The sequence below is a fragment of the Carlito syrichta genome, unplaced genomic scaffold (genome assembly GCF_000164805.1).
Source record: "Carlito syrichta isolate Samal-C Ts95f unplaced genomic scaffold, Tarsius_syrichta-2.0.1 Scaffold18691, whole genome shotgun sequence".
Lineage (NCBI taxonomy): Eukaryota > Metazoa > Chordata > Mammalia > Primates > Tarsiidae > Carlito > Carlito syrichta.
In genome coordinates, this window is record NW_006962787.1 from 13,391 (window position 1) to 23,278 (window position 9,888).

The following is a 9,888-nucleotide window of genomic DNA, read 5'->3' on the forward strand; positions in this document are numbered from 1 at the left end:
CTGCCAGGGACCTTGTCGTTTCCGATTGGAATAGGAACTATTGGTGTCAGCCCAAAATCACACCGAGTCAGATGATATTCATGATTCCTCATTCAGGCTGCAGCACCATCAAGCAGGTAAGCCTGGGGATTCCCACTCTTTCCTATTGAATGAACTTTCTTATAGTGATACATGCTGTGCTTCCTGAATTCTGGCAATTCAGAAGTTATGATTTTGATGTAAATCAGGACATAATCAGAGTCAAGGAAGATATACATATTTTGTGCCATGATATAGTTAACAGCCACTTCCAGACAGAAGGAAGGAAGCCCAGCAGGCAGAATCTCTCTGGCTGTGTCCAGCAAAGAGGATATCTGGCAGGCTGCCACTCACATCAACAGTAACATCAGCAGCTTCCAGGACAGCTCCTGGTTTTTCAGGTATTAAAGCTTTTGAAGTCTGGGGTTGGGACGGGTGAGAGGGGCAAGGGCCTCATCAAGCCAAATGATGTAAATATATATTACTTTTACAAATTTGCAAAAAAAAATGGCTATGTAAATACATTGTTGGGCCTTGGAGGAGGCTTGTATGCTGGGCTGGAGGTGGAGGGAGACTAAGACTTAAGCTTCGTTAGTTTCATAGTGAATTGACCTCTGCAGCCACCATTTGTTGAGCCATCACCCTCTAAGGAGACCAACCACCCCAGGGACACTGTACCAGGGACACTGGGGGCTGGAAAGGTGAACAAATAAGAGAGAAGCAGCTTGCTCGAGGCCACTCAGTCATGAAGCGGTAGGGCCAACACCAGCATCTGAGAATCTCAAAAACGTTAGGCTGAGTGAAAAAAGCCAGACACAGAAGAGTGCATGCTCTGTGGTCCATTTATATAAAATTTACAAATGGAGAGTAAATGTGTAATGACAAAACTAATCAGTGGTTGCTTGCTGCCAGCGGGGAGGGAATCAATGGCAGAGGGGCAGGAGAGAGCTGCTTGCACATGGATGTGATCAGCATCTCACTGTGGTGGAGCTCACACTGTCAAGCTTCATTTGCTGTAAGTGCATTTCATCTTATGTAAACTTATTTTAATATAACTATACTAAATTCCAAATTTTCATATGGCACCTAAATAATTATTTCAAGATTTTGTCTTTCAGGGACAGGAACAGTGCCAGTGCTTTTATTTGGCTTAGGATGGCTGCAAATACACAGAGTGAAAGACTCAGCTATGTGCAGTGCATGTGATACTCATGTTCAGATGGCTGCAGTCTGTTGGGGTCATGTTCATTCACCAAAGACATATTGAGCACTTGCTGCATGCAGGCACTGTGCTGGGTGCAAAGGTGATGCTGTTTATGACCTGGCAAAGTTATTCCTGTTCCTTTTACAAACAAGAAACACTGTGAGAGGCAATGTCACTCATTTAGCCAACTGGATGGCCCCAATGGCCAGGATTCCTGTGTCTGAGGGCCTGTGTTTGGCATGTGGTCACTCAGCTTCCTTAATCAGACCCCGATACACTCTTCCTCCTTCTGAGAGGAATGTAATGAGTCAGGTAGACTTACTTGCAGAGATGAATACATATTGGTCATGCCACCCATGTTCTATTCAACCTGACTTTTATATTTTGCCCTATAGGTTGATTATGTTGGGTTCTGATTTGTCATGAGTTTGGTCAATGGGAGTCAGTACACTGAAGGTAATCATTGCTCCTTTTCCCAAGTGTGCAGCCTGAAGACTCTGATAGCTTAGAGAGCCCCATGATAGCTCTTCATACCCACTTGGAGCAGCCAAACGACCTTGTTCCTTCTGACTTGGCTGGCCATAGGCAGTGCATACCGCATTCTTATTCCTCCATTTATCTAAATACCCATATCACCAACAAAACTGAGTGCCTCGAGGGTGGAACCAATGTTTTGTTCACCTTTGCAGCCCCCAGTGTCCCTGGTACAGTGCCTAAGACTTCATCATAATACCATTAGCAGCTCATATGAAAGCTGGGTACTGACTAAGAGTTCTACATGACTTTAAAAATTTTGGGGACAACTGCATTCCTCATTTAATCTTGAGGCAACAGAGGCTTACAAAAGTAAACTACTTGCCCAAGACTACACAGTCATGACCTGTGGGGCCAGGATACAGAGGCAGAACTGTGTGATCCCTTACTGGGGCTTCCTGTAACTCCATGGGGTTGCCCTGGTTTGTGGGTGTGAGACAAACATTTGCTGATGTGGCTGAGTTAGATGAGGTCCTCCCATTGTGAGAGGGATCCCAAGGCAGGAAGGGTCCATGTCTCTGTGGGAATATCAGCTGACTTGTCTGCAAGACTTTCCATTACATACCAAGTTGACTTTCTTCCAAACTGAGCAGATGTCTAATAATGAATATTAACCTAAAATTAGAACTGCTTTCCTGACCAAAAAATAAATCTGCACTCCACGTTCACAGTTTGGAGCAGATTTAGAATTTAGCTTGGTCTTAGGAACCATAGACAAATGTGGATTCCATGAAAATGTTCGTGTTAATGTACACAGTTCAACTGAAAGAACTTGAGCTTGTCTTTGAAAGAGTAAGAAGGTGACAAATCATATGATTTACTGTTACAAGCATTGGCACTGAAATAGAAAGCAAAAATATTTTTAGGAAAGTTTAAAGGTGAAAAATACAACTTGCTCAGAGCAGACAGAGAACGTAGCCAGTTATGTGGGTTCTTCCCCAGACCTGGGGCTAGAGTGTGGGCTCTAGCGCCCCCTGCCGGCCACAATGGCCTGCCTCAGGCTTCTGGCTAGTCTGAGAAAAGGCAACTGAGAGAGAGAGAGACGGGGGAAGGAGGTAGAGGGGACGGACGTGGCAAAATCAGTTTAAGTTTATTGTTAAGTTTTTCTCTTTTCACAAGTTTTGTCTGGAAAGGGCGTATTTGTAATACAGTTCTGCAACCTCAGGCAAGTAGTGGAAGACCCTCCAACACATTCTGTTCCAAAGAGTAATTATATTAAGTTGTACAAGTGCTGGTTTCAGATGGACCTTGTTTATGTCCCAGCCTGCCATGAGTGGATTTTTGCCCTTGACAATGTACATGACTTAAATAGTAAACTTCTCTCTCTTTTTGAAGAGTAAGATTGCATTACATTTTAGGACTTTTGTTTAGGTCACCATGGTGTTATTTTCATTCCCATTCTTATAAAAGCACCCATGGCTTGCTGAGATTCATATCGTAAGCATTTGTGGTATGCTGACACTAATGCCATACCAGACTGGGAGAAGTTTGAGTCTGACCATCACAGCATTTGGGAGGGGAAGAATTCCCTACAGTCTCCAGTCTGGTGATTCCTCCTGTGTGCTCACCTCACTTGGAGCCAGATAGTCATGACCACTGAGTTTCAGGGCTCCTTGTTCACCTGTGTCCTCTTGACCAGTTGGACTGACTGCTCCCGGCCCTGCCCTCTGTGCATCGAGTACTCTTGCTGGGCTTCTGGCCCCTGTACCTTTTTCATGCATCCCATAAATACATATCGATGCTACTGATGCTACTGGTGACACTATGCCAAGTGCTGGGGAAAAAGATGTCTGGACCTCTTCCCAACCTTAAGGGATGATGAAGCCTCCGGGCATAAGGCTCTCATGTCTGGAAAGGTCCCTCTCAAGACATCAGTGGTACATTGAGTGGCATGAGAGACCAACATTCTTATGAATTTGCCAGTGAAAGGCACAGTAAGAAATGGTCCCGTGCTGTGAGGTAAAAACGCAGTGTGGGACAGAAACTGCTGTGGCATTGTGACAGCCCACTCAGTTGTCCCCAAGAGTCTCTGGGAAAACCCCTTACCCCAGAGGCCAGTACCTGCCACAGTTATAACTCCAGAACTCTAAGGCTTCCAGATCTTATAGCTTCAGATGCCAAGCTGAAGCTATCAATTTAGCAAAACAGAAAGCAAAAGTGATCCCATCAAGCCCTCCCCACAAATATGCAACCACTTCCCCCCAGTACACCCTCCAGTAGTGAGGATGAAACAGAATAAATAAGAGCCCTGAGCCATGGAGTCCACATTCAGCTGGTTATATGGCAGGAGAAGGGGTCATCCAGATATAGCCACGAGGAGGAATTCCCAGAAACCCCAAAACTAGTTCACATCGTGGTCCTCATCGTGGGACAGAGGAAGTGAGCAAGTGTGATAGGAGGTCAGTCTTGCTAGCCTAACTGGACATCCAGCACAAGTAATAGTAGCCTTAGGCATAAGCATATGCCATCTCTGTGCAGTACTGGGAGGAACTGGAAGTCTTGTTGAATCACTTCCCTCTCGTTCTACCCTAAATCGACTGTAGGATTCCCTTAGCAGGTGACATTTGCCTCATTCTGCTCTCCTGCTTGTCTCTCCTAGATAGACAATGACACCATCAACTATTTCAACTTTGTCAAAGCATCCTTCTCAAATGGCATCATAAAAAGGAAGGACCTCCATATTCATGTCAGTTGCAAGATGCTCCAGGACACCTGGGTCAATATTGCTAATGACACCATCGAGGTTGATGAAGTCCAGTATGGCGATTTTGATGTGAATATTTCCTTTTATACATCATCTTCATTCCTGTATCCTGTGACCAACAGCCCATACTATATAGACCTCAACCAGAACTTCTACCTTCAGGCTGAAATCATCCATTCTGATGTCTCGCTGGCCTTGTTTGTGGACACCTGTGGGCATCACCATACTCCAATGACTTCAAATCTTTGATTTATGATCTAATCCGGAGCAGGTAAGGAGTCTCTTTATGGGATGAACTTTACCTGATAGCTTCAACATGAGTAGCCCCGAAGATTTGAGGAATGCAGATTTTTGTTAACCTCAGTTCCTAATAGTTCACACTCAACTGGATCCCTTTCTACACATAGTAACATCCTGTGTTCTACCTTCTGGAGCACTTTCATGCTGTGTGTGAAACTCCATTCCTGATGAGAAGGGCAGGATGACCATGGGGATCTGGGTGCCTGGAGAATGGAGCAAGTCACCTGTGGTCACCCAGCATGTAGCTATAAACTGGAATTAGAGCCCAAGGGACCTAACTTAGGGTTAGAGTTTAAAAGAACCTGCATATAGTGGGAAAATCACTGATTGAGGAGCAGACCAGGGTTGAGGTGACAAATCCACCACATGCCAGCCTTGTGACTATGGACCAGGTTCCTTACCTGTCAAGTGGAGATAATGACACACCATCAAAGGCTGTTGGGAGGATTAGATGAGAAAGAATGGATAAGACACTGAGTACAGAGCATGTGAAGCAGGTAGTTCTCTAGGAATGTGCACAAAGATGGCAGGTGAGGGAGGTCCATAAAGGGCAGGGGACATCAAAGTTATCAAGAATATAGCTGAATATCACCTTACCTGGCCCCAAGACTAGGAAAGAGAAGGAAAAATCATTTTCTTTTCTGCCCTGTTTCTGGGCTTTGTTCCTGGGCACCAAATTTGATCTACATTCCCGACTCATCTGGCTTACTTAGGGCCATTGAGCAGTTGGCCATTGTGGGATTATGCCAGAGTCCAGCTCCAGTGGAGTCCAGAAATTTCCAAAGGTGGAGCTGGCATCCGCGCTGTGAGGAAGAAAGACTTTGGACAACTGTTCTTAGAGCAGATGCCATTTATTGAGGGTTTAGAGTGGGGTTTTATGCCCGATTTCTGCAAAGCCATCCTTACAAAGCATAATCACGCACAAATCACAGGACCAGGTGCATGAGGGGTGTCCCCTCATCTGGCAGATGTTTTCCTCAAAAGAAGTTTTTCATGTTTCTACTGATTGTTTTACAAATTACAATTATCTTAACATTCCACTAATCAATAACCTAAACCTGAAACTTACAATTTCACCTATTAAATCCTAGACTTTAACTAAATAATCTTAAGCTGAAACCTAAACAAAACTAATACAAATTAGAAACTTTCACCATTCTGATACTTTACTAATTAAACCTTTGAATTTAATCAAACTAATTCTTTTACTAAACAATCTTTAAAACTTCAAACAACAGTGTCTGGCCCTAGGCCTTGAGGCAGTCCATGCACAGAGTACTTTCTTCCACGTGAACCAAAGTTCACCAAAAAGTCTTCAGGTGCAGATTCCTTCACGTACAATAACCTTTGTTTCAGCCTTCTGGCTTCTAAGGCTTTCTACTGTTTATGGGTCTTTTTCATCCAACAATTCTTACTCCTAAAATGAAACTTTTAATGATTATATTAATGCCTAAAATAATCCTTATCTTTATTTAATTCATCCTAACTTTTCTCATAATGCTAAATTCATATTCAAAACCATGATTACTACACCACCTACTTAAACCTTATTCAATTCTAAGCTTATTACTATTCTATAACAATCTGATTATCAAATTCCTACATATGTTTCTATATTTATAATCAATATTCTAAATAATCTTTAACAATCTAGTTATAACTCGTGACTGGGTGAAAAGGGTCTCTTTGACATGCTCCAGAATTTAATTATAGCATGAATTGAGAAAGCTGAACCATGTAGTGGGAAGTGTAAAAGTGAACAATGATGTTCTAAAGTTAGCTGTGTATGTTGCGTACGCCTCATACGCTATTGTCTTCATGCTCGACTGTACAGAATCCTTCTTGGCCATTCGTGTCAGGTAAGGTAGAAGACAATGGGGTCACAGCCCCTGAGCTCGTCCTTGCAGCCCAGGGTCATCAGTACTGCTGTTTAACAGACTTCCAAGGCTGGCTCCCAACAGGATTGAACCCCACCCCACTGTAAAATCTGGGGCCCCATTTGTTCATCATTAAAGCCCTGGGGGGATTTGCTGCTTAAAGATGCCAGTCTCAAAGCTGCTAGGGCTTGCCTGCACACCTGACAGTGAGTGTCTGACCCTCATGTCCTGAAGGAAGGAGAGTGAGGTATGCAGGAGATGCAACAGTGAGGATGGGCTGTGGGGTTTCTTGCCTGGTGCAATTGACTTATGAAGAAAATGACACTCTGGTGACAGGTAATGGGTTGCTTTTCTCTTCCAGGTAGGTGAGGGATGACACCTACCAAACCTACTTCCAGCCATCTGCTCACATTGCCCTCTTCAAATTCAGTTCTTCCACTTCTTGAACCCCTTCCCCTCTGTGCTGGGCATACAATTATTCTTCCTGGTGCTACCAAGGCTGCGTGGTGAGATTCAAGAGGGATGTAGGCTCCTACCAGGAAAAGGTGGACGTTGTCCTGAGGCCCATTCAGCTGTAGACCCCCCATACCAAGAAGAGGAGCCTCAGTAGGTGGTTGTCCTAAGACTCCACTGCCCGCTGGGGCCTAGGCCTATGACTCTCAGGGACTTGGGATGTTTCTGATGGTGTCATGTTCCAACTCAAACTGAGCACATGGTCAAGACATTTCCGACCTTGGTAGTCAAGGACCTGACACCTTTCTCCTATGGGTTCTGAAATTATGTTTCTCATCTGAAAAATGAAAATGCTAACACTTACCTCTTAGTACTGCCGAGAGGTCTACATAAGGCAATGTTAGTTAAACTGCCTCAGCCTCTGCCTGGTACGTGCTTGGTGAATGGTAGTCTTGGTTGCCATGGTTATTGTCACCCATTAGTGATAACATTATTCCTCACAATGATAATAACAATAAACTGTAACTATGAACTTTGAAATCGGTGCCTGGATGGGTCCCAGGGAAGCAGGCAGCATAGATTTGTCTGACTACTGGCAGGGTTCAGCCCAACACAAGCCATTACATTTTCCTCATCTAGAACAGGGAGTGGACCTTCTGCTGTGCTGTGTCACTGTGGGTGCAGAGAGTGAGTCCCTGGGTTTTTGGCCCAGGCTGGAGCCAGGTCATCAGATGTGGTGGCTGTGGTGTTGGGGTGAGTGGGACAGCAGCCTTGGTCATAAACCCTCCCCTCAGTCAGAGCACTACCCATGGGGGCATCTTGGCAGCTCTCTCGCCTTGTGCCTCCCATTCTGGCATCTCCATGTCCAGCTGATTCCAGACTCTTTCCTCACATGTTCAATCATTCAATGCATATTTATTGAAGGCCTGTTATGCACCAGGAGTCAAATGAATAAATGGATATAGTGGGAGGAGGCAGTTCAGAGTCAGTCTCCAGCATGGTACCTGCAATGCAAATACAGGCAAGGAGTGCAGGACAGTGGAGCAGGGCAGTAAGACAAGGAGCCCCATGGAGACAGTACTCACTTCTCTCCTCTCCCTTCTCTTTTAAACACCCAACTCTGTCTCCTCCTCTCCTTCTCAGCCTCAGGGAAGATTTATTCTCCCAAAGCCAGGCTCTGAGTTCCTGCTCAAAAACCTTTCCTGACACCCCTTGGCCGATAAGAAATGTGAAATCTCTCTAGTCTGACACTCAGCTGCCCATTGGGGTCTGGCCTCAGTCTCCCATTTGGCACTTTCCACTCCCATTTTTTTATTCCTTCCCACCAAAGGGTTCTGGTTACTTGTCTCCCTCTCCTTCTCCACTTGATGCTGTCCCAGTGCCAACTCTGTTACTGCCATCTCTTCTCTTTCCCAGATTTGTCAGTGGCTAACACGGAGCCAGTTAACTCCCAGGAGAGTTATCACAGTGCTGCCATCACTGCTGGGGGTCTTTCTGGCTGTGGTAGCCTTCACTATGGGGAGGAGGACATGCAGCACCAGTGGTCAGCCTCTGAGCTCCAAGATGTGATGCCAGGAGAAAGCACTTGGACATTAGCCCTATGTGCCTAGGCATCCAAGAGGGGATGGAAGAAAGGAGGATGCAGAGCTTGGCAGCCAGCAGCACTTGAACTCTGTTTATCCTGGCAGAGGTGTATATGGGGGCAGTTTGAGGTGGAGTGAAGAAAGGTGGCACTGGGCTTTTTCCAGATCCACAAGCTCTGTGTTAGGGCAAAATGCCAAAGGTCGACAGGTGCCAATGTCTGAAGTCTTGCATGCCACTGTGGGTCAAATACTAGCGTAGCAGAACTTTCTCTAGATAGAATTACTTCTCTTTTATAAACTAACTTCTCAGGTCTGTAGCACAAATCTCAGCCTTACCTTATCGTAGAACAAGATGAATAAAGAACAATTTTCAGAGCAAGTGTCAACCTGACCAGTGTTTCCAAGACTCACCCAAGTACTAGATCCCTTTGAATTAAGCAACAGGTGGAGCAGGATGTTGGCCAGAATGATAAAGGGCAGTTAGAGTGTCTTCCCAATGTTCTTGGCATGTTTTGGTTCTTCTCAAAGCAAGATAAGTGGGATGAAGGCTAGAGAAGACAAGAATGCTATCTGCATCATAAATTTTAGTATCTATGATTTAAAATTAAAATTAAAATTAAAGATGGCTGCCTCTATTCTTCCATGGTTCTGCTTCTTTTGGTTTTTGACATCTATATACAGAACTGTGGGCTCAGAGGGACCAGGGAAGGAAGCAAATCCCCCAGCACCCTTAGGATAGGAGCTTTGTTTGAATGAGGTTTCCAGGGAAAAAGGGATTGGCAGGTGACCCAAGGAGCTCAGAAGAACAAAGGGAAGAGGTATGTCCCAAGGAGGCAGCGAACTTGCCAGAAAATAGGAGAGAAGCTGGACTTGGGGTCCCTAGCTCAGGCTTTGAAGGGATGTGAGTTTTGTGTGTTATCCTGATGATGCCAATGTTTTCCCTGTGGAACCAGGCTCAGGACTCTTGTCCCCAGGAGAGGACAGATAAGACAAGTCTGACTCCAGATGTGTGACTTGAACTGGGTAAGACTCCAGAAGGGCAACAACTGCAGGGGAGACCCCAGGATGAGGGCACAAGGAATACCAACAGAGACTCAGTACAACTGCTGGTTTTGACTCGGGCTGACCAAGAGCTGCCTACCACCAGCTGCAGTGAGATCCTTCACAATCCATGAGATGCAAGGAGAGTCCCTGAACCCTACCAGGGGTCAAAGA

General features: G+C 45.2%; 1 pseudogene; it reads left to right on the plus strand.

Moving 5' to 3' along the window:
• LOC103263033 overlaps positions 1 to 7,247 on the plus strand; it is a 19,605-nt pseudogene extending 12,358 nt beyond the window's left edge.
• Positions 7,248 to 9,888: the final 2,641 nt, after the last annotated feature.